Genomic DNA, 24504 nt, shown 5'->3' with positions numbered 1-24504 from the left:
CTAAAAACAATAGCGAGTCTTTATCAAATACAAGGAATAACTTGGACGGTACCAAAGACCAATGTTTTAAGTGTTAATCAATGAAATCGACAACCACAAGGTTGGATCTCCAATCGATTAACCTTTAACGCACAATCTGTATTATTTCAATTACAAAGATAAACAATATATTGCGGAAAATGAAATAACACAGACACCATAAATTTTGTTAACGAGGAAACCGCAAATGCAGAAAATCCCGAGACCTAGTCCAGATTGAATACACACTGTATTAAGCCGCTACATACACTAGCCTACTCCAAGCTAACTTCGGACTGGACTATAGTTGAACCCAAATCAGTCTCCCACTAATTCAAGGTACACTTGTACTCCTACGCTTCTGATCCCAGCAGGATACTACACACTTGATTCCCTTAGCTGATCTCACCCACAACCAAGAGTTGCTGCAACCCAAAATCGCAGACTTGATAATAAACAAATCTGTCTCACACAGAAAAGTCTATCAAAGGATAAATCTGTCTCCCACAGAAAAACCCTAGGTTTTTGTTCCGTCTTAAGATATGAAATCAAGGTGAACAGGAACCAATTGATAATCCGGTCTTATATTCCCGAAGAACAAACTAGATTAATCAATCACCTCTCAACAGTCTTACTTGAATACACAAGAGGACGTCGAGGAATCACAAACAGTGAGACGAAGATGTTTGTGACTTCTTTATCTTGCCTATCGGAGAACTCTCACGATCTCAAGCCAATCAAAGATTGTAATCGTATAGAAGATGCAAGATCAGATCACACAACTACGATAAAAGTAGTATCGGTCTGGCTTCACAATCCTAATGAAGTCTTTAAATTGTTAACCTGGTTTTAGAGAAGAAAACCAAAGGTTAGAGGAGAATCGACCTGTGAATGAAACTTCTTCTCTTCCTATTGATAATGTTTCTCAACCTTCTATCGTTGCTAATTCTCTACCTGAGCCTCTTCACTTTTCGAAAGAAACCGTGGAAGGAATAGATATTGCTTTCAAAGTTTTTTCTGAAGTCTTGGATGATGGAAAGAAGTCTTCCATTGATCCTGTCAAGTCTAGTATTTGCGAAATTCTGAGTAAATATTTCGGTTCTGACAGAGATGCTTAGCAAGCAACTTTGGAAAAAGAGTGTAATGCTCTTCGTCTCTAAAATCAAAAGCTTCAGAATGTTTTGTTGGATCGTGACTACCTTCGCAAGAAGAATGATGAATTGACAGGTATGATTTCTTATCTGTGTCTTCAATTTGCCTTTCTAATGGTTTTATCCTTCCCATATTTAATTATCCTTGAAATCCCTCTTTCGCATGTTAAGCCTTAAACCAGAACAAATAATGGAGATATATCAATTTGAATCTGCTGTTGAACAAGCCCATGTTGATAAAGAGATTTTGATGGATCAATACAACCAATTAGATAACCTTTATTCATATTCTCTTGATCATATAAATAATCTTACCAATGAAAATACCCAATTAGTTCAGAGGCAAGATTTATTAAGTAATAAAATATCTCGCCTTTCTTATTCTTTAACTAAAGCTAATTTAGGGATGGAAACTTTATCAGATGAGAATAAAATCGTATCTCAAGAGAAGCGAACTTGTTTAAACAAGATGGCGATATCTTCGCAACAACTTAGCATTCTTCAGAAAGTATGTGATGACCAAGAATAATCTCTTCGCTCTTTGAGAAATGAACTTAAAGAAGTAACGGAGTCATCTATTGCTGAAAGAGATACACTCATTCAAGGTAGAATAGCTTTAAGTGTAAAGGCGAACCAACTTAAAGAACAATATTCCAAATTAGAAGAATCTTATTCTTCTCTTGCGAAGAAAAATGCCTTTCTTATTTCTAAAGAGAAAAATCTTCAGTCTCGACTTAGAGGTTTAGTTGGAGATAAATTTGATGATGCGATGGGTTATTGGGAGAATAGTTGTCTGAATTTGATTCAACATCTTATTTCGCAAAAAGAAGGTAGTCATAATAGTTTGACTGCCTTAACTATCTTTTCTTTGTCATATCTTTTTGAGTTCTTCGTCTTATTGAAATTTTGTATTCTACCTTTTGCAGAGTCTGAGAAGAATCTTCATTCCTCCATTTCTGTTTTGGAGGCTAAATATGCCAAAATTCGCAAAGAAAATGCATTGCTCGTCTCTGTCCTTACTGGTTCTCGCGACCAAGCAGAAAGAAGACTTGATTATCTTTCTTATTTTAAGGATATTCAAGATAGGAATCATCAGAGAGCACTTCTTCGTCAAGTTCATCTCCGGGCTGAAGTCCTTATAAATGATATTTTATTGTCTAAATCTCTTCCTCCTACATCAATCGAACCTTTGGAAGTAGATGATGATGAAGTTCCTCATCCTGCTGATAGTGGTTATGATTATGAAAGTGGTGCAGAGGATAATCTCTTGGAATATGAAGAAGAAATTCCTTCTAAGGAAGCATCTGCTGGTGTTAATCAAAATGAAAATGAAAAAGAAATCTCTTCTGAAGAAGTAATTGCTGGCGATAATCAAGGTGCTAATCAAGGCGAAGATCAGAATCGAAATGAAGGAGAGGCTTGCGATAATGAGAACATTGGCGAAGAACGTCTATTATCTCCTTCTACTGGAATTAATATTGAAGCATGAGATTCTTATCTAGTTCTATCTTCTTGAATTGTCTTATCTTTATTACTTTTTGCGAATAATATTCTTCAACCAACTTTGGAATCAATTTTCCCTTTTAGTATTTTGCTGGTGAGAAAGATAATGCTTCTTGTTTATTGATTCCAATACTTTACTCTCATTATCTTTATTGAGAAAAATAATCTGTTATAATATTTTGTTTTGTCATGTGGTCTTATTTTTCCTTCCTAATTAAAGGTCTTATTATGCCACCTCTTGTCATTGCGACAAAATCGCAGGACGTCCTTGCATTTTCATGCAAAAACCCATTGATCTTGCCTTAACTTTTTCTTTTGTATTATGGCCTCTTCAGGAATGTTGCGACAATATGACAGGCCTAAATATTCTTGCGAAAATAAAGCCCCGTGACATTGCCGTCTTGCGACGAAATCGCAGGACGTCTTCGCACTTTCATGCGAAAACCCATTGATCTCGTCTTATCTTTTTCTTTTGTATTATTGCCTCTTCAGGATTGTTGCACAAATATGACAAGCCTTAATACCCTTGCGAATAAAAATCCTCATGACATTTGTGTCTTAAGACACTTATCATCTCTCTAATGGAGGGTGATGCCCTTATCTCTCCCTGGTTTCCCCTTCAAGGAGGCGTACTTCTACCATACAAGGTTAGCTCCTCCCATCAAGTCTTAACAACAACCAGTTGTTTTCGCAGCCTCTTATCCCTTTTACATATAGAGCTTATGGTTATGAGACTGCACCCTAAGTGGGGTTTTCTTCAGGCCGAGTGCAGTATAAGCCAAGACTTGTCAAGAATGGCAAGGTACACTTCAAACGCCCCTGTCACTCTTGACTCAACCGTTTACCTCGGCGCCGTGATCAGATCTGCACTCCTTGGGAGAGTCCTTATTACCTTATTCGCCCAACCTAAGTCATATGCTTAAGTTGAGAATCCAAGGTGCCTCTCCCGGATGGGCTTTATTGACCCCATATCTCCATGACTCAGGTTCCGGTGGCGGTGTAGCCTTTACCTGAGACATGCAACATGTACCCTCTTATATGACGTACTTTAGGTCTTACATTTGCCTCTTGCGAAATTTTATTCGCGAACTATGGTGTACGCCATAAAGGTTCTCCCCTTTCTTTTATGTCATTGTTCTGTGATTATCTCTGCGAAAGTTTCTCACATCATGATCTTGTTTTGGTATGAATAATCTTGCAATTATTCTTTCATAATCCCTAACTTCTCAAAGCTTCTTACGGATAATATCTTTTTAAGTACAACCTATTCCATGGTCTGTCAAATCTATGACCAACATCTTTACCTTCTGGATCCATTAATCTATAAGCTCATGTTCCAACTATCTCCTTAATGATGTAAGTTCCATCCCATTTTTTTTTGCTAATTTTCCATCATTTTCTCGCTGATATATTGGTGTCTCTCGCAGAACTAAATCTCCTGGTTGGAATTCGCGTACTTTGACACGTTTATTATATTCTCGGGCTAATCTTCGCTGATAATTCTCCATATGTTGTAAATATTTTTCTCTTATTTCTTCTAATTCATCAAGTTTGTTTAAGACCAAACATGCACTAAGATTTTTCTCCCAAGCTTCTCTCTTTGTTGTCGGAATAACAAATTCTGTTGGTAACACCGCTTCAACTCCGTATGTTAAACAACTCTTTGTATTATAAGCCCATACTGCATTATGTACTTGTTCGCACCATGCTCTGTGATGCCCTTCCAATTTCTTCTTTAATATATCTGCAATTGTTTTGTTTGTTGCTTCTACCTGCCCATTAACTTGTGGATACAAAGGAGTAGACTTGCCACATTTTATCTTAAATGCATTAAGTAACATTTCTATCTTCTGTCCTTCAAACTGTTTCCCATTATCAGATACCAACTGCGCAGGAATTCTGAATCTGCAAATGATATTTTCGAATATGAATGTAAAGATATCTTTGTCGCGAATATGCTGTACTTCCTTCACTTCTGTCCATTTTGTGAAATAATCTGTTGCGACTATTAAGTATCTTATTTTTCCAGAACCTGGTAAAAATGGCCCCACAATATCTAAGCCCCACTTTTCAAAAGGCCACACACTGGTTGAAGATGACAATGGTGCTCCAGGTGCATGTATTTTCTTTCCATGTCGCTGACAATCTTCACAACGTCTTGATATTTGTTTTGCATCTTCGTGCATGTATGTCCAGTAATAGCCTTGCATTTTTGATCTATGCGCCAAAGATCTTCCCCCGCTATAATTGCCAGCATCCCCAGTATGTAACATTTTTAGTACTTTTTCTCCTTCCTCTCGTGTCAAACATCTGAGTGATGGTCCATTAAAGGATTTTCGGTATAGCAGCCCATCTCTTAATTCATAATTCATTGCGTGGCTTTTTAACTTGTGTGTTTCCTATCTATTTCTTGGTGTTTCTCCTTTCGCCAAATATGCATGAAGTTACGTTTTCCAATCTGCGATATTGTTCGTTTGTTCTTCTTCTTCACCGTCTATTATCATCACGTCTACTTCTTATTCTTCGTTATTTATTGATGCTGACAGAAGTGTTTGTATTTTTATGCATCTCGCAGTTGGATCTGTCATCATACTTGAGATGAAAGCAAAAGCGTCTGCGAGTCTGTTATCCTTCCTTGAAATGTGCCTCCATTTTATTTTCGGGATTTTCGCTGACAATTGTTCAACAAGATTCTTGTATTTCTTCAAGGATAGTTCATTTGTAGTATACTCTCCCTTTATTTGGCGAATAACTAGATGCGAATCACTAGTGATCCTGGAATTTTCTAGTTTTATTTCTATTGCAAATTTTAAGGCATGTATCACAACTTCATATTCCGTTTCGTTATTAGTGGACGCGAATTCCAATCTGAATGAAAAAGCCATCTTTATTCCTTCTGGCGAAATTAAAACAATTCCAACTCCATTTCCTTCTTCATTTTATGATCCATCTACCAATATCTCCCATCTATTTGGTTCTGTTAATAAATATTTTGGATCTCCATGTTCTTCTTCTATATCCATCATTTCTTCTACCGCTTCGTCTTCTTCTAAAGGAAATTATGCCAAGAAATCTGCAACAACTTGTGAGTTTGGTGAAGACAAAATTTCATATTTAATATCAAAGTGGCCTACTTGTGCATTCCATCTCTCCAATCTTCCTGATCTTTTAGAATTCTTCATCACTGATTCAACTGGTACTTTCGTTAATACCTTTATCTTGTGCGCTTGAAAATATATGCAGAGCTTAAATGATGCATAAACTAATGCTAAGATCAACTTCTCAATCTTTGAGTAATTCTTCTCGGAAGTATTAAAAGTTTTGCTAATGTAATAAATGGGTTTCTCCACTCCTGCGTCTACTCGCAATAACGCAACACTTAATGCATGCAACGTCGTCGCAAGATAGATCAATAATTCTTCTCCTGATTCTGCTTTTTGTAAAATAATTGTATTCATAAGATGTTCTTTGATCCCTTTAAAATCTTTTCGTATTCATCAGTCCATTTGAATTTCGCACCCTTCTTGAGTATATCGAAAAAATATTTGCATTTGTCTGATGATCGCGAAATGAATCTCCCCAGCGAAGCTATAAGTCCATTCAACTTCTGTACATCTTTTATCGTTGCTGGTGTTGGCATGTCACGAATTGCTTGCACTTTTTCTGGATCAACCTGTATTCCTTATTTTGATACAATGTAGCCTAAAGTTTTTCCCGATGCAACTCCAATAGTACACTTCTCAGGATTCAGTTTAATGTTGTACCGCCGAATTTGTTCAAAAATCTCCCTCAGGTCCTGTACATGGTCTTTGGCTTCTTTACTCTTTACTAACATGTCGTCCGCGTATACTTCTAATGTTTTGTGTATCCATTTTGCGAACACCTTCTCTACCATTCTTTGGTATATCGCTCCCGCATTTCGCAAACCAAATGGCATTTTCGTGTAACAATATAAACCTCTAGAGGCGAAGAAAGCAGTATGTTCTTGATCTTCTTCAGCGAGAGGGATTTGGTTATACCCTTTGTACCCATCTAAAGACGATACCCTATCATTTCCCGCTGCGGATTCCACCATTTGAGGAATATCTGGTAACGGAAAACTATCTTTAGGGCAAGCTTTGTTTAAATCAGTGAAATCTATGCAAATCCTTATTCCTTTGTTTTTCTTTGGGATAATGACCATATTCGCTATCCATTCTGGGTATTTAGATTCTCTTATGATTCCCGCATCAAGCATTTTCTGTAGTTCTTCTTCTATTTGGGAATGGTAAGCTGTTGCGATTTTTCTTATTCTTTGTTTAAATGGTCTCACATTCTTGTTAATCTCCAACTTGTGGCATGCAATTGATGGATCTATTCCCGGTATCTGATCCATGCTCCCTGCGAAAACGTCTTTATATTCTCGCAAAAGATTGATAGTTCTTTCTTCTTCTTCTACATCCATCTTGGTTCCAATTCTCAATATTAGAGGTTCTTCTATAGTCCCAACGTTTATTTCTTTTGTTGGTTCTGCGGCAGTGTAACTGGACTTGGGTTCTCCCATTGGTGTTGGTTCTTTTATTGTTTTCACAGGTCCTTCTCCTTCTTCTGAAATTTCACTGGGTATTCCATTGCCTTCTTTTGCCCTTATCATATATACTCTAAATTCTTCTTCTTTATTTTCCTCCTTTGCCAACTTTCTGCGAAATTGTTTCCTTTTTGCTCGTCCTTCATAATGCTTTATTTCAATTTGATGACATAATTTCGCATTGTCAACATCTCCTCTGATTTCACCCATTCCATTTGGTGTGGGGAATTTAATACATTGATGCAATGTTGATACTACAGCTTTACCGCATGTATCCATGGTCTTCCTAGCAACATATTATATGGCGATTCCATATCCACCACGCATAGTGTTACGTGTGTTTCGATCTCTCCTAGTGGAATTCGTACCACTATTTCTCCTTTAGGTTTTGTTATGGATTTTCCAAAGCCATGAAAAAAATATGTTGAACTGGACATTTCTTCATCTTTAAATCCCATTCCCCTGAATGCATGATAGAATATTATATCCACTGAACTTCCTGTATCGATTAAAGTTCTGTTCAATATCCATTATCCCGTGGATTTTGTTGTTGTCTCCTTCTCTTTTCGCGTAATAGGCACTGTAATAACGAATGGAGATGTGTGGTTCAAATTTTCTTTTGGTATTTCTGCCGCCATGAATGTAATTTTTTGCTTTTCCCAATCTTTCAAGGGTGATGTCTTTTCTACCGACATAACCTTCCTCCCTTCAAAATTTCGTTTATGTATTCTTCCTTTGATGTTTTCATGGAATTCATTAACCATTATTTTTGTTATCATATTACACTCCAATCTTTTGTCATCTTCATTGACTCTAATCATTTTTCTTTTAACTGGTTCACCGATTTATTCAATCACTTTCTTGATTTGAATAATCTCAACAACAATCTTCAACTTTCGATCTTCAGCGTCCCTGTTTCTAGCGCCATTATGTAGTTGCAGGAAATCCTACACTACACCCCTCATATGATTTCATTAACACTCAACTCATTTTAGATTAATAATCTTAATTTTATTGATGAATCTTTGAACAATCTTACAAGAAAAGATAAAAGAATCAAGAATAACCACTGCTCTAGATTTTCTCTCTCCTATTTACTTGTTTCTTACTCAAAAAAGATCTATCTTCTCTCCTTTACAACTGAACGACTATTTATAGGGAAATACATAGTGGATGACAGCTAATCTGTCCTTTATTTTTGGATATGGCTTGCGACATTCTCGCAAACTTACAAATGTTAATCTCTCAAACTCTCTAATTTTCGCAGAATCATTACATTCTTCTCATGATTTTAGCTGACGTCGTTTATTATGTCACTTCTTTATTCTGCGACGCTGTTGTGTTGTGTTGTTGATAATTTCGATGAGGCATTATTGCTGCGAGATTCTGATCCTACACTGGGAAATCAAGATTTTCGCATCCCTTAGGTTGAGCGACATAGACTTCCTACTTTATAATTCCATTCAGGAACGCTGATTTTATGTCCATCTGAAACAACTTAACCTTGAGAAAGCAGGCATGAGCCAATAAAATTCGAATGGACTCAAAACGTTCCACAGGTGCAAAGGTTTCATCAAAATCGATTCCTTCTATATGTGAATATCATTGAGCGACAAGTCTAGCTTTATTTCTGACAATTGTGCCAAATTTATCAGACTTGTTCTTGAATATCCATTTGGTACCGACAATATTGACATTTGGAGGACAAGGTACACGTTCCCAGACATCTTTTCTTTCAAATTGATTTAACTCTTCATGCATCGCATTTACCCAGAAAGGATCTTTCAAAGCTTCATCAATATTCCTTTGTTCCACTTGCGAAAGATAACACCTAAAATTGCATATATTTTCAAGTTGACCCCTTGTTTTGGCTGTAGAATCCCTTCCCCCAATGATACTGTTGGGGCCATGATTCATTTGAACCCATAGATGTCGTGGAGGGAAATTTTCTTGTTCATAAGGAATGGCTTGATTAGTGCTTTTCTCCTCGTCACTAGAAATGTCAGGATCATTAAAAGTTTGGATAACATCAACTGATCATGGAATTTCTTTGGATTTCTCAATTGTCTCTGTTGGAGGCAACTCAGCAGGAGAACTATCTGGATGAAAATTATTAATGTCGTCGATGATAACATTAGCAGATTCCATCATGACTTGTGTTCTGAGATTAAAAACTCGAAAACCACGACTATCAGACGCATATCCAAGAAAGATACCTTCGTCACTTTTGGTGTCGAATTTCTGTTCTCGATCCTTCAGAATATATCACTTACTTACAAACACCCTGAGATAGTGTAGGTTGGGTTTCCTTCCATACCATAACTCATAAGGAGTGTTAAGGGTTTTAGACCGCAAATACACACGGTTGATCAAGTAACATGTTGTAAAGACAGCTTCTCCCCAAAATCTTATAGGTACGTTTTTGTTGTGGAGCATTACCCTGGACATTTCCTAGATGTTCCTATTATTTCTTTCAGAAACTCCATTAGCTTGAGGAGTAATCAGTGGTGAGTATTGTTGAATGATCCCTAGTTCGTCACAGAACTCAAATACCTTGGTGTCCTTGAATTCAGTTCCACGATCGCTTCTAATTTTCTTTAGTTTGCGACCTTGTTCGTTCTGGATCCTTTTAACAATAATCTTTAATTCACCAAGGGTTTCATTCTTATGGGATAGGAATGCAACCCAAGTAAATCTGGTGTAATCATCTACCATAACTAAAGCATACTTCTTACCGGCAACCGTGGGTTGTTGAATTGGTCCGAAGAGATCCATATGAATTACATCAAGTTAGCTTTACTGAGAATATCTCGAGTTCATTTGTGGTGTACTTTTGTTTGCTTACCCTTTTGACAGGCACTACATACACCTTCAATCTTTGCATTGATTTTGGGAATGCCTCTAACAAGTTCTTTGTTAATGATCTTAGTTAGAAGACGATAATTGATGTGACCAAAACGCTCATGCTAAAGATGTGTAGATTCCACCTTGGTTGCTAAACTGAGTATCAAGAAGATAACAATTGTTTTTACCACGAGTTCCTTTGAAAATCACTTTCCCAGATTTGTCAACAATGTCACATCCATTTGCATTGAAGATAACTCGATGGCCCTTGTCGCAAATTTGACTAATAGAAAGAAGATTAGAAGTGATACCTTTAACGTATACCACATCATGGATTTCTTGAACACCGGGTAGCTTGATCGTTCCCTTTTTGCTAATGTAGCAACAACTTCCATCTCCGAATGTTACAGGGCCTCCTTCATAGTCAGCTGAGGAAACAAACCATGTGAGGTCTCCTGTCATATGTCGACTACATCCACTATCAAGAAACCATTGAAAGGGAGATGCAGCTCTTAAAGCAAAGGCACCCATACTACTAGTACTTCTCGATTTAGAGTTTCATGGTAGTGTTGTATAAATTTTTAGAGAATCATACAGTTGTTTAGCTTTCTTACAAAGATTACTTGCAACGTTAAGACTCTGTTGAAAATAAATACATGCTTTCTGTATATGATCGGATGGATCACAACATGAGCCTATGCTTTGAAGATTGTCTGACTGGTTCCTTGTCATATCAGTTTTCCCAACAACTTGTCGTTGATTACTATCTGACTTATAACATTTCTTGAGAGAGGAACAACTAAGACTTTTCAAATTCTCAAAGGGACTATTTCCAGATATCAAATCCTTAAGAACTGCAATTTCAGCAACAAGACCATGATTGATACGGATTTGTTCATCCAACCCTTTTTGAAGAGACATCAGTTTGTTAGACCTTTTCTTGCGGGTTTTTTTAACCTGGTGAAGCGTCAATTGAGACTTTATGGTCTATATAGTCAAATCACTACAAACACAGACTTTTGAGGTCTTTAGTGTGTTTGCCTGCTCTGATACCAATTGAAAAAGCGGGTTTCTAACAACACCACCCAATATTTCGCTTAACAATCTGTATGGACTAACTCCGAAATACTTTGCTAGAGAATCAACTAGACAGTCAGACTCAATCTAGACAAAGTATCTCAAGGATTTAATATCTCTCTTTTGATTTGATTTTTACTCAAGCTAAAAACAATAGCGAGTCTTTATCAAATACAAGGAATAACTTGGACGGTACCAAAGACCAATGTCTAAGTGTTAATCAATGAAATCGACAACCACAAGGTCGGATCTCCAATCGATTAACCTTTAACGCACAACCTGTATTAATTCAATTATAAGGATAAACAATATAATGCGGAAAATCAAATAATATATTTGAAGACAACCGTTCTAGGACAAAGGAGCAACAGTTGATTCGCATGAGGGAGATTTTGGACCAATTGAAGGCCTCGGACGTATTCTTTGATCCATACAAGGAAGATCGAGTCAGTGGGCATATAAATGTTCGGTCGGACTTGTCCCTTTATTTTGGACCATTGTGGCACCCCACAGGATATGTGATGTATAACCCCTCTAGGGTGATGCGACAACACGTGTATATACAACATCAACCTCTGGAGAAAATGGGGGATTACTAGAAATTGGAGTTGGAGTTGTGTTCTTCTAGTGGTGACAATCTCACGATTGTTCACACAGGCCCACCTACTGTTCTTGATAACTAGAAGAAGAGGAATAACTTCATTATCAACACTGGTAGACGAACCACCCGAGGTGATGAAAATTCTCCAGACTATATGAGTTGGTATAACAAGGTATCACATCCTTTGGTTATCCGTGAAATCAAATCCAACACTACTGCGGCGGGTTCAAGTTATAATTGTATCATCAAAGACAAACCAGCTGGTTATGATAGACTGGTGCGTGTTCTTATATTTTTTTTCATTTCATATTATTCCTATAAATCTTAGGTACCGTTTGATGTTATGTCATTACGTATAAAAAACAGGTGAATAGGTTCAAGCGTGTTTCCAAAATGTTAACTGCATGCCTGAAGAGCGGAGATCCCATGCCAGCTGAGAAGATCAAAGAGGCTAGAGATCTAGTTGATAATATGGATAACGAAGATTATGCTTCCCAGTTTGGGAAGAAAGTAACGAAGAGGCACCCACCCAAGGTGGCAATATCAAAGACGGGTAAAAGAACTCGAGCTTCATCGAGCGCTGAAGCTGCTCCAACTGAAGCTGCTCCAACTGAAGGTGCTCAAACCCGTGGTCGTGTAGGACTGGGAGGTAGTCACGGTCGTAAAGTAAAGAAGAGCAGATAAATGACAATGATTTTTGTTGTACATTCGGAAATTTGTTTGGGTAACTAAGTTAGACAAGTTCAAATGACAATGATTTGTGTGGTATATTCGGAAGTTTTGGTAACTAATTTAACTTCCGATTATTTCAAAGACAAAATTTGAAAAGTATAAGTTTTTCCAAATTCTGATTTTTCGGCCATCGTACATTCAGAACTTTACAAAAATATTATCCTCCGAATATTACAAGTTCAAAACAAACCACGCCATGGCTCCAGGTGGTTCCAAGGGCCAATATTGAAGGTTAGACAGCCCATATTCGGACGTTTTGGTAACTAATTTAACTTCCGATTATTTCAAAGACAAAATTTGAAAAGTATAAGTTTTTCCAAATTCTGATTTTTAGGCCATCGTACATTCGGAACTTTACAAAAATATTATCCTCCGAATATTACAAGTTCAACACAAACCACGCCATGGCTCCAGGTGGTTGCAAGGGCCAATATTGAAGGTTAGACAACCCATATTCGGACGTTTTGGTAACTAATTTAACTTCCGATTATTTCAAAGACAAAATTTGAAAAGTATAAGTTTTTCCAAATTCTGATTTTTGGGCCATCGTACATTCGGAACTTTACAAAAATATTATCCTCCGAATATTACAAGTTCAAAACAAACCACGCCATGGCTCCAGGTGGTTCCAAGGGCCAATATTGAAGGTTAGACAGCCCATATTCGGACGTTTTGGTAACTAATTTAACTTCCGATTATTTCAAAGACAAAATTTGAAAAGTATAAGTTTTTCCAAATTCTGATTTTTGGGCCATCGTACATTCAGAACTTTACAAAAATATTATCCTCCGAATATTACAATCGGTAGGTTTTTTAACAAAATAATCTACCGATTTCGTATAATCGGCTAGTTTTTATATTAATAATACTCCGATTACATCCATTACATAAAGTTCAAACGGCCTTAACCTTACAATTTCGTCAAAAGCACCTAAATCCATACTCCTAATTGACCATAAAAGTATTAAAACAGATCATAACTTCCAGTGACCATAGAAATTGTCCCTCTTGATTTTGTAGCATCCTTCATGTTCAAATCGTTTCCCGTAGAGGTCCACATACCGGCGATCCGCAAGATTTCTCTGAAATTACGAATGAGTAACAAGTTAGTACTAACTTTTGTTAATGTGAGTTGGAGTTACAGAGATACTTACTCGTTTTTCATATGTCCACCAAGGAAAAGCGTTCCTAACAAACCGTTCCTCGTCTTCAAGTTTGTCAATCTCCTTATCGAGCGCATTCTTTCTCATCTTAATGTCATTGGATGATCTTCGAATTCGATTACCATCTAAGGCCTCAAATACCATTAAGATACGGTTCCATATCTGCTCTTCGGATTCCGATTTATGGAGCTTGTGAACACGATCATGAGCAGTTACCATAACCCACGCTCTATAAATAGCACAATCTTCTTCTTCGGCAAAAGCAATATCCATGTTTTTTGTTATGAAAATTAAAACTGAAGAGAGGAAAGAGTTTGGTGCAATTGAGGTGATAGATATGAGTTTCTTCATATAGGTTTAGGGTCCAACAGCTCTTTTTGGTTTTCCCAAAAACTCCAGCGGCTAATTTGACGAAAGTTGAATGTGGAGAAACCAATAATCGATAGGTATTGTATTTAGCATATCTACCGATTATGGTAGCTTTCAAAATTTGAATTTGGGGCAACTTATAATCGGTAGGTTTTGTAATATATTTAACTCCCGATTAACGCTACATCCAAAACACGAACCAAGTGGTTATGGCTGGCTGTGTACACTCAAAACATATGGAATATGGAAAGGGTTCGATCTGTGGCTCCTTATAATCGGTAGGTTGTTAAGTTGTATTCCCTTCCGATTATAGCAGCCTTCACCTTCTTCTCTATAACTCTAACAACTCAAAAATGAAAAAGAAATGGAAAAAATGAAACACTAATCATTCTAATACTGCACCGACTACAATCGGAAGTCAGGGAAATATTTTGGATTCCGATTGCAATCGGAGGATAACAATGTTATCATATCCTCCGAATATATAAGGGTAATTTCGCCATTACGAATTACGTGAGATAAGGGCTGGCTACATTTTCCCTTTGGGTGACCTTTTTGTTCTATTGTTGGCCCCTAAATCCTTTCGAGTGGCCCCTAAAAACGCCAGTTTTTTTTTCTCAATTCTCATATGAAATTTATTTCTTAATATGGGCTTTGAAACTAGCATCAAACATTAAAACAAAAGATAGCGTATTCCCCGGCAATAGAACCTTAAAATTTAGGGGATAGGTCGCCTTATTATATCCACTGTGAATCATTGATGGGGATTTTGGAAGAAAACATGCCAGGAAATAAATTGGATTGTATACAAAATGAAGCACTATCACAATGTCACCTAGACAAGATCATACAAGTTTAGATGAATTTTATATACAATTTCTTTGAATGGAGTTCAAATCGATGGTGCAACCTTAACTAGAGAACAATGGGAGTCTTTACAATGGACCATGGATACCATGATCTTTCCACGTCAAATGTGGCAAGTAGCGAGTGTTTGTATCATTCTACTGTTACCCTCTATTGGGATGTGACCTCCCAATAATAGCTTCCAAAAATTGAGAATACCAAAAGCTCACTCGGCCTGCTTTGTGAGAAGGAATCCACCAACCGCTTCCGTTAAATCAAATAAAATATTATGATTTTTTTTGATTGGTAAAGAATTTTGATGCGGGCGAGTTTCGAACTCAGACCATTGATATCAAGGATATAGGAGAACCAAATAGTTTCAGCTGAAAGAAGTGCCAAAGACTTGGAAACTGTTTGTTATTCTAATACTAGTTTAGTACTATAACTACCATTTTTTGTATGAATACAACAATAACATATATTATTCGGCCTCAGTTTCTACAATTGTTCCAGCATCTACTTATTCGATTCCCATACATAACCAAATTAAGTTACTAAAGCACACATCATATTCTCCCATTGAGATTAGGTCAGGTCACTACCAAAGTGCAGAGTTAACAAAGCAATATCTAACTAATCATGCTATTCTAGCTCCAAATTAAGTTGACTAAAGTATGTGCAATAGGATGTGTTTAGTAGAAATCATCTCAGCACAAAAGGCACCACGACTAATGCAATGCAGTACAAACTAGTGTTTCCATAAAAAGGTGGATTCATATACTACAAAACAAAAAGCTTTTTGGGACGGCTAAAAAGCGTCCCAATAGGTCCAAATCTGTCCCAAGAAAATATTAATGACGTTTTTCTGACCGTTCCCTGTTCCACCATCACTAATACTATTTCGTCGTCATCTCTTTTAGGGACGGTCATATTATTGTCTTAATTTAAAAATTTGATCACTAATAGGGACGAGTATTCCATGAACGTCCCAAATAACCCTCTTTAGGGACGGTTTTGAAAAACAGACTGTCCCTAAAAGTTACTTATTTTGTAGTGATATTTGTAAATCTCTAACAGTCTAACTTAACTAAACTTTAACAGGAGTTCATTCTTAAAAGAATCCAAATACAATATCAGGTTCATGGTATTTAATTTCATGATGACTCCGATATTCAGAAGTTTACTGCAGATAAGGACAACGGCAACAGAGCATATATAAGAAAAGTCATTGGATATATAAATAAATGGATATGCTTGCTGTTAAGCGTAATACAAAATTGGTTAAAATGAGCAAAATTAAAAATTTCTGGGTGAAAAAGATTTGTACATTTTGATACTGTTTAAATGGATAAGAATTAAAATGATATTGTTCAAATGGACAAAAATATAAAAATAGCTAGGATGTAACTACTTTCATCCTACCTATTTTCAAATATTTTTTCTTATTTTTAATTTATATCAGGATGCATCTAGTTTCATCCTTGTTATTTTTAAGTTTAAGCCGCGATGAATCCAGTTTCATCCTTGCTATTTCTTTTTTGTCCATTTCACCCATAATAATTTTTACTCGTCCATTTGAACCATGTTTTAAATTTTTTTGGACAAATGACCCATTTTCCGTAAGCGTAATGTCAGAAGTAACTGTAGAAATCAGTCAGAGTGATCTTATGGTACATAAGTGATATTGATATACGAACTCAACGAAACTTCATTGTTGATTCTTTCAAGTTTCAGCCAAAAATATTTTGGATTAGACGCTACTGTTTGTCATTGTAAGCATGATGGGTCGACTAATCTCACTGTGACTAGCCTTGCGACATTATGTGCTCCTAATTTCAAAGAGTTTGTTTGCAATGGTTTAATGACCCATATAAAGGGATTCTGAAAAAGCTGTGACAGACTAACTCCAGAATCGGACTCTATAAATGAATAAGAATTCCGATTTTGTTACAAATTTCTATAAATGAGTCCAAGTTACCCAAAAAAGAAAACCACTTTCATTCATTAAGCTTGGTTCAAGTTTGCAAAATACAATATAAGAAAGCGACAAAATATAAGCATCTGATAGATCAAGTTTTTAACATAAGAAAAATACTCATTCCAACAAATGGAGACCATTGAATTGATCCGACTCGATCAATTCCTCCCATCGCCTCATGTTGGGATCGTATTTTTTTAGCCACTTCTTGGTGAGCTCCGTGACCTCATTTAACTTATCTACCGGTGGTAATGGATAATCATCACGTACTTTAAGACCGATATAATGTATGTTGTTATGGTTGAATAAAACAATTCTCCGATCCTTAAACGATTCATCCCAAATGGTGTATTTTGGTGCGTATGTATAGCATGATCCCTTACCAAATAGATGAACAACGCAACTCCACGTTTCCGCCAAGAGATGACCACATAGAGTCATTTGCATCCAATGCTCTCGGGTAATTGGTCCATTCCCCTTTGGCCCTTGTACTCTAACAACCATTTCTTCAAAAATCACTTCTTTGTCTTCTCTTTTTCTTCCTTCCTTCATCATCGATATGTAAAATTCATTGTCTTCTTGTAGGCGCAATGCCATCATCTTTCTAGAATATTGACATTGGGTTAGGTTCTCATCGTCCACCAAACCTATATGGCCTATTTGTTCCGATGCAACGTGATAACCAGAATTCCCATCCGCATCCACGTCGTCAGTGGATAACACATAAGGCTTAATGATTTCAGGAAGTTTCGAGTAATACTCCTTGAATATGGTGTAACATGTTCGATGGGGTCTACCTCGTTCATCTCTAGGAGTGCTTCCATCACCATAAAACCCTTTTGTCTTGCTTCTCCCTTCCATTCACGTAACCTTGATACCCGTGTTGTACTCGCTTGACTCTCTATTCCCTTATCTATAAACCATTTCTTTGCATCATTACTTTCTTTCCATTCCAAATCGGTGTAATAGTGGGCAGAGGTATCAACACCTACGGGTTTGGGCTGATCTTCGTCGAACGCCGCAACAATCTACAACAAATATCAACAAGTTGATGATTCAAAATCGGTTTATATGTTGCAGTCGAATAAACCGATTTTCCAAAATTGGTTTATATGTGCAACTATAAAAACCGATTAAAGATTTGTGTAAAAAATTTCAAAGTCCACAATCGGTTCACGTCTCGTATCATATAACCCGATTGTTGTTCACATTTCTCCTGGAACTTTAAGAATCGGATTACATATACACGAAAATAAACCGATTGTCGACTTACGTGATTATTCAAGTGAAGAAATCAGGTTATGAACATCACCAAAAAAAAACCGATTCTGGTCACGTACCCATCGGGCCAAAAAATTACTACGATCGGTTCATATGGTGATGAACAAAGACCGATTTATGTACACTATTTGGGGATTTTTTCCAGAATCGGTTTATGTGGTGATATCGAATAAACCGATTCTGGAAAACGATTTTGAATTTTTTTTGTTGTTTGGGCGATTGGGACATGCAAATACATGTTTGTAGATCGTTACAACTCATACCTGTTTATTAGAAGCATTATCACCTTCTTCTTCCCGACGAATTTGTTGTTGTGCTTGAATAATATCCTCAAGCATTCTTTGGTTGACATCCTCTTCTCCTTTCAACAAATTATCCAATTCGGTAGTATCGAAATCATGATAATCGGATGCACCCACTTCTTCATCACTACTAGAGTCTTCATCATCACTATAAAGTTTCATTTTTGCTAAGAAAATCATAAACCCTAGTTTTTTCTTTTTTCCCTCTATTTCTTCTTTCCCTCCAAACCTTAAAAGAGGAAATGAATTTCTATTCTAATCCTAACACTATAATCAAACTCAAACACTAATTAATTTAACTAATACTAACTTAATTAATCATCACTAATTTAATAAGGATATATTAGGTATTAACAAATATAGTGGTTAAGGGGTTTCTAGAAATTATTTGTTAGTGATCCTCTTTTGTCATGTAGTTATAGGCCCCAATTTAGCCAGGATACTGAATTGGGGATTTTGGGTTGGGTTTTGAAAGAGTCGTTTAATGAAGAAATAGGTGGTGATGGATACGTAATGTGTTCATTGGTTATGTTTTGGTGGGGATAGATATGAAGGACACACTGATTTGTTATCCTTAGAGCAACCACAGTCGACGACCAAAACCAAATATTTGGTCCAGAAATCAACTACAGTTGAACGGAATAAAGATCAAAAACTAGACTAAAACCAAAAACCAAACCATATTTGGTCTTTAGTTTGGTTATAGTCGAGCGCAACTTCAAAGTACGTCTTGTACCGGGCGGAAATTAAAATTACGTTTGAGCTTGGGCGCAACTTGAAATTACGTTTGAATTGGGCGTAACTTGACCCTACGTTTGAATTATGGCGGGGCGCAACTTTAAGTTATGTTTGAGTTGGGGCACAACTTTAAATTATGTTTGAATTGGGGTGTAGGTTTAAGTTGCGTCAGGATTGGGGTTGGTCGTAACTTTAAGTTACGTTTGAATTAGAGCGTAACTTTATTTTACGTTTGAATTGGAGCGTAACTTGAATTTACGTTTGACTAAATTTTACTCCATAACCGTAGCGTGCAACCCCGAGTATAATCAATTTTTTTTTAGCTTTTAGTCTTTAGTTTAGTTATAGTATGGTCGCACCATCGCAGTTGCTCTCACACACATGTGCTATCTATTGGACCAAGGGACTAGGTAGCGAGTAATTTTCCAGTCAACTTAATGATTTTAAAGAATTAGCAAATTTAGATCCAACAAAGATTTTTTTTTGGAGTTCAGAACATGAAGTGAAATTACAAAAACGGTTGAACTTTTAACACGCTCCATGTTGTCAGCAAAGTGAACTATTTCAAAATAAATATGATGGGGCAAATTATGATTGAATTCCCTGAGTTTCTGAGAAGGGAATCGTAGGATTGGACAATCACTGACACCACAAAGAAGCAACCATAATCCAAACATGTGATCTCATTTGTAAATTAGTCATAGTCCATACCCATATGACATATCATTCTGGTTTGCTGGATGGTTTCTCGCGGGGACACCAACAACCTGCATCCTCTGCACGTACTCTTGAAAATATGCTTGGTTCAAGGATAGCGCCTTGGATCTAATTCAGCACAAGGAACTGACTGATCTTCTACCATGTCTAATATGAAAATACTCTTTTAACATATTTCCAGCTCGAGGTAGCCTCTAACACCGTCTTCTAGTTATCGACAATCGTGCCTACGTTACACTGAGGCTGAGCATGACTAAGCAAGCTGGAAAAGGAAGAAATTTTATTACAGTATCTTTAGTCCTTTTTACCTTTGTTCCTCTGTGAAGCCTCCAAGGATATCCTCTGTGAGGCCTCCCAAGGATATAGTAGTCTAGTACCATCCTCTTTTTGGTTTCAGGGCTAGATACCTGTGAGTAAAAAAGAAAAACATCACAGATGGTCAGACATGGCATAAAACTAAATGAGCAGTTAGAAATAAGAAAATCTACGATAGCCATAGCCTGCCGTATCTTTGCTTTGTATAAATGCATAAGCCATTATGGGTATATCATTTGACAATATGTATAAGGCATAAAAAGCGAACAGCCATGTGCCCCATCTTCCTACAAGAAAAGGTTGCTGACAGATTGATCAAAATGTGAATACGTAATTAAAACAATCACATGCAAAATCTATTAACTACCAACACCTACTCTAACAGGTCTACAATGATTTGTGAGCTCAGTAAGTCAAGCAAACACCAGATAAGGACGATCTCGTCAATTTTTTTCCTTATCTATGCCCTGCCTTCTAACGAAACCAAGTAAATGCCAGATAATGAAGCTTATTTTATAATGATATCAAGACTTAATGATGTCAACACAACATCCCCGAGAGAAGGTTTAGTCACATGAAGATGAAGGCTTTCCGGTCTTGTTGTTCCATGGCAAAACCTTATAATCAAACCAAGTGATTAAAGTTAAACACGTTGAATTACTTTTGTAGTTATCAAAGTATAAGCCGACACGTGGCCATACGAAGGCGCCGGAATTTAGTGAAAAGATCCCACTTCAAGCCCCGAGATTCGTCGTTAGGGCTTGTCAAATCAAGTCAGAAATAGCCTTATCCACACGGCAGCGAAGTAGATTTGGGGACGAGGTAACTCGCCAAAAGGTACGTAGGGCGCGGGAGGAATCAGATGTCCATTACGAAATGACCACGAAATAATGTGACTTGGTTTTGAAGAAAAGCTACCCCCACGAAGTAGATGAATTATTGAGCAAGAAATAGGACAGGTGTCCCAACAAGACCACGTGAAGACAGCGAAAGGTGGGGGAAAACTTTACGGAATATGCTCCAGGCGAAGCATAAAGTAACCTCGGCGAGATAATATGAGTTGTATACTACTAGGGTTGCTTAGGCCTATAAATAGAGACTTTTGGATAATGTAAAGAGATAGATCCTTTGGGAGGGGGAAAGGTCTAGCATAGGAGAGAGAGAGTTATGGTTTCCTTGTAATTCATAGGCTTGGAGAGGGGATTAGGGTTTCTTGATAATCCACGAGTGTGACTTGTATTTCGCTTGAGATTAATAAATAAATTTAAGTTCTTGTGTTTATCATGTCTTAGATCATACTTAATTTCCATTTGGGTGTGTTGCTGGATTTCCAGTAATCACATTTTGTCCTCCAGAAACAGGGATTGGAGATTGGGGATCTATCCTCGTCTAAAGAGTAAGAAGAGAAACTGAGATTGCACCAAGGAGGCGGAAACCAGAGGATTAAGCGGAAAGATTAGCAAAGAGGTGGATACAAGGACGGATTTCAGAACAAGGTAAACGATGAAGAGGAAGGTGAGGCAAACGAAATCACAAACGGTGTTGAGAAGGAGTAAACGATTGGAGGCTCGGGACCAGGAGGTGAAGAACGATATATCGATAAAGGACGAAAGACGAAGGACCATGATACAGGGGAAACGCAGATCGAAAGTGAAAGTCGGGACTGTGGATAAACCTGGTCGAAAAGTGAAAGCCGGGACTACCGCAGAGAAGGAAATGAACCAAGAAAAGGCGGAGGCAAACGATAGCGAGGAGGATGAGGTATCGGAAGAACTGGGTGAAACCCCTAATCAGGAGGAATATGAACAGATGATGCATGAGGAACGTGAACGAGAGATGACTGATGAGGTCATGTGGGAAGGAAACGATGAAGCGGAGGAGATCACGACGCTATCTCAGAGGCATACCCGGAACGAAAGAAATCAGGAGATGTATGAACAAGAGATGATGGAGTTGTTAGAAGGGTATCATAGAGAAAGAGACTTAAGAAAGCTGTTAGAAGAGGCGAGACGGGAAAACCGCGAACTAAGGTATGAGGAAGAGAGGAAACGTGAGGAGGAAAGCAAACAAGTCAAAACAGAAGTAAACATTGATAAAATAAGAAGAAGAACCATAGATCACGAGATCTTATGCGAGCTATGAGGCTTTAAAATGCAGGTCGAAAGTTCACAAAAGGGCGACGAGGAAAGGGGATGATCCAGGCGAAAAGATCCACGAGGAGATGGAGGATGGAGGCATAAGCTGAAAAACAAGGGGCAAGTCGGACAAGAGTCGACGGCCTGGACGGAGGTAAAACTTCCAGAACTTAACACAACTTTGTAGAAGGTATTGAGGAGGTAATATCGACCGAAGAGATACCAGCACCACCAAATCTGGGGAGAGAACCAGTCCCGGGAAGCAAGAGTCATGAATTTTGCAAGTATCATCGTTTCCACGGACACCGTACCAACATCTTCAGGAGTATTATGAAGATCATACTCCGGCTTATCAAACAAGGAAAAATCGCGCACTATGATCGAAAGGAGACATCGATGATTGCTTGTCACAACAGGCAGGCAAAGGAAAGCCGAGAAAGGAGACAGCTAGGCTGTAATTTCATAGCACATTCAAGGGGAAGTTTTCAAGATTTTGAAGATAATGTACTCTCAAGAGTGTACAAGGTGGATCACTAAGGTAATGGGATAGTGAATCCCCCGAAGTAAGAACCAATGGAAGACTGGCAAAAGAGAGAAATATCCTTTTCGGCGAAGGACGTACCAGAAGGAGAAACTCAGCATATGAATTCACTAGAAATTAGCCTAGCTATGGCTAGGATTGCATCCCAGGAAGGGGATCAAAAAAATAAGGAGATGACTTGGGAGGTAGACAAAGTCTTGATAGACATGGGAAGCTCAGTAGACGTCCTCTTTTACCATACCTTTAGAGCTCTTGGGTATGGGGATTCTGACTTGTTACCCTCTGCGTATACGCTGTATGGATTCAATGTAGTGGCAACAAGGCCAAAAGGCGAGATATGCTTGAAAATATTGGTGGGAGAATTGGAAACAAATGTTACTCTATATGTGGTAGATGTGGAGTCGCCATATAACGCTCTTATAGGTAGGCCATGGGTACATGGAATAAAAGGAGTTGCGTCCACTTATCACCAAATAATACGGTTCCCAATGCCAAGTGGAATCGGCGAAATACGAGGAAGCAGCAAAGAAACCGAGAACTAAAACAAGAAAGATGTTGATATTTACTAAAGTAAAGTAACAAGGAAGAAGGAACGAAAGAGGAAGGTACTGGAGCTGAAGAAGGACGACGAATTACGGGTATACCTGACAAAGTCTAAAGAAGGGTGGGCAATACCTAGCGAGGTATCAGAAAAGGAGGGAGAACCCGCGAAGCCCATAAAATAACCAACCCCGTTGGGAGAGCCAACCTTGAATTTCGCCGGAGTCGAACCGACGAAATATGTAAATCTAGGAACGGAAGACGAACCAAAAATCATAAAAATTGGGACGAAAATGGAGGAGGAAGAAGAAAGAATTTTGGTGGAACTATTAACAAAATATAGATACATATTTGCGTGGAGCATGGAGGAAATTCCGGGCATTGATCCGCATGTTGCATGCCATCGATTGAAATTAGACCCAGCGGTCAAGCCAGTAAGACAACGGATAAGGAAGATAGCGACGACCTATCATGAAAAAATTGACAAGGAACTTCAGAAGATGATGAAGGCAAGCATCATAAAGCCGGAGAAATACCCAGATTGGATTGCGAATATGGTAATTGTACCGAAGAATAACAATGACATAAGAATCTGCATTGATTTTAGTGATCTAAATACCGCTTGTCTCAAGGATAGTTTCCCTTTACCAAATATCCCTCAGATGGTGGAAGCAGCGTCTGGATACAAAAGGTTATCATCCCTGGATGGGTATTATGGATACAATCAAATACCTTTGGCCGAGGAAGACCAGGAGCACACGGCTTTCCTCGCTCCTAGGGGGCTGTACTGCTATACGAGAATGTCATTTGGACTGAAAAATGCAGGGACTACATACCAGCGAATGGTGGAGAAGGTATTCTCAAAATGGGTACACACGACGTTGGAAGTCTATATAGACGACATGTTGGTCAAAACCAAAGACTCCGGAGATCATGTGTAAGACCTAAAAGAGATCTTCGATCAGATGAGGAGATACAAGATGACAGTCAATCCGTTAAAATGCATTTTCGGGGTAGAATCCGCAAAGTTCTTAGGCCATATAGTTTCTTGAAAAGGCATAGAGGTGGACCCTACAAAGGTACAAG

This window comes from Papaver somniferum, unplaced genomic scaffold (genome assembly GCF_003573695.1).
Source record: "Papaver somniferum cultivar HN1 unplaced genomic scaffold, ASM357369v1 unplaced-scaffold_22, whole genome shotgun sequence".
NCBI lineage: Eukaryota > Viridiplantae > Streptophyta > Magnoliopsida > Ranunculales > Papaveraceae > Papaver > Papaver somniferum.
This window is presented reverse-complemented; position numbering follows the sequence as displayed.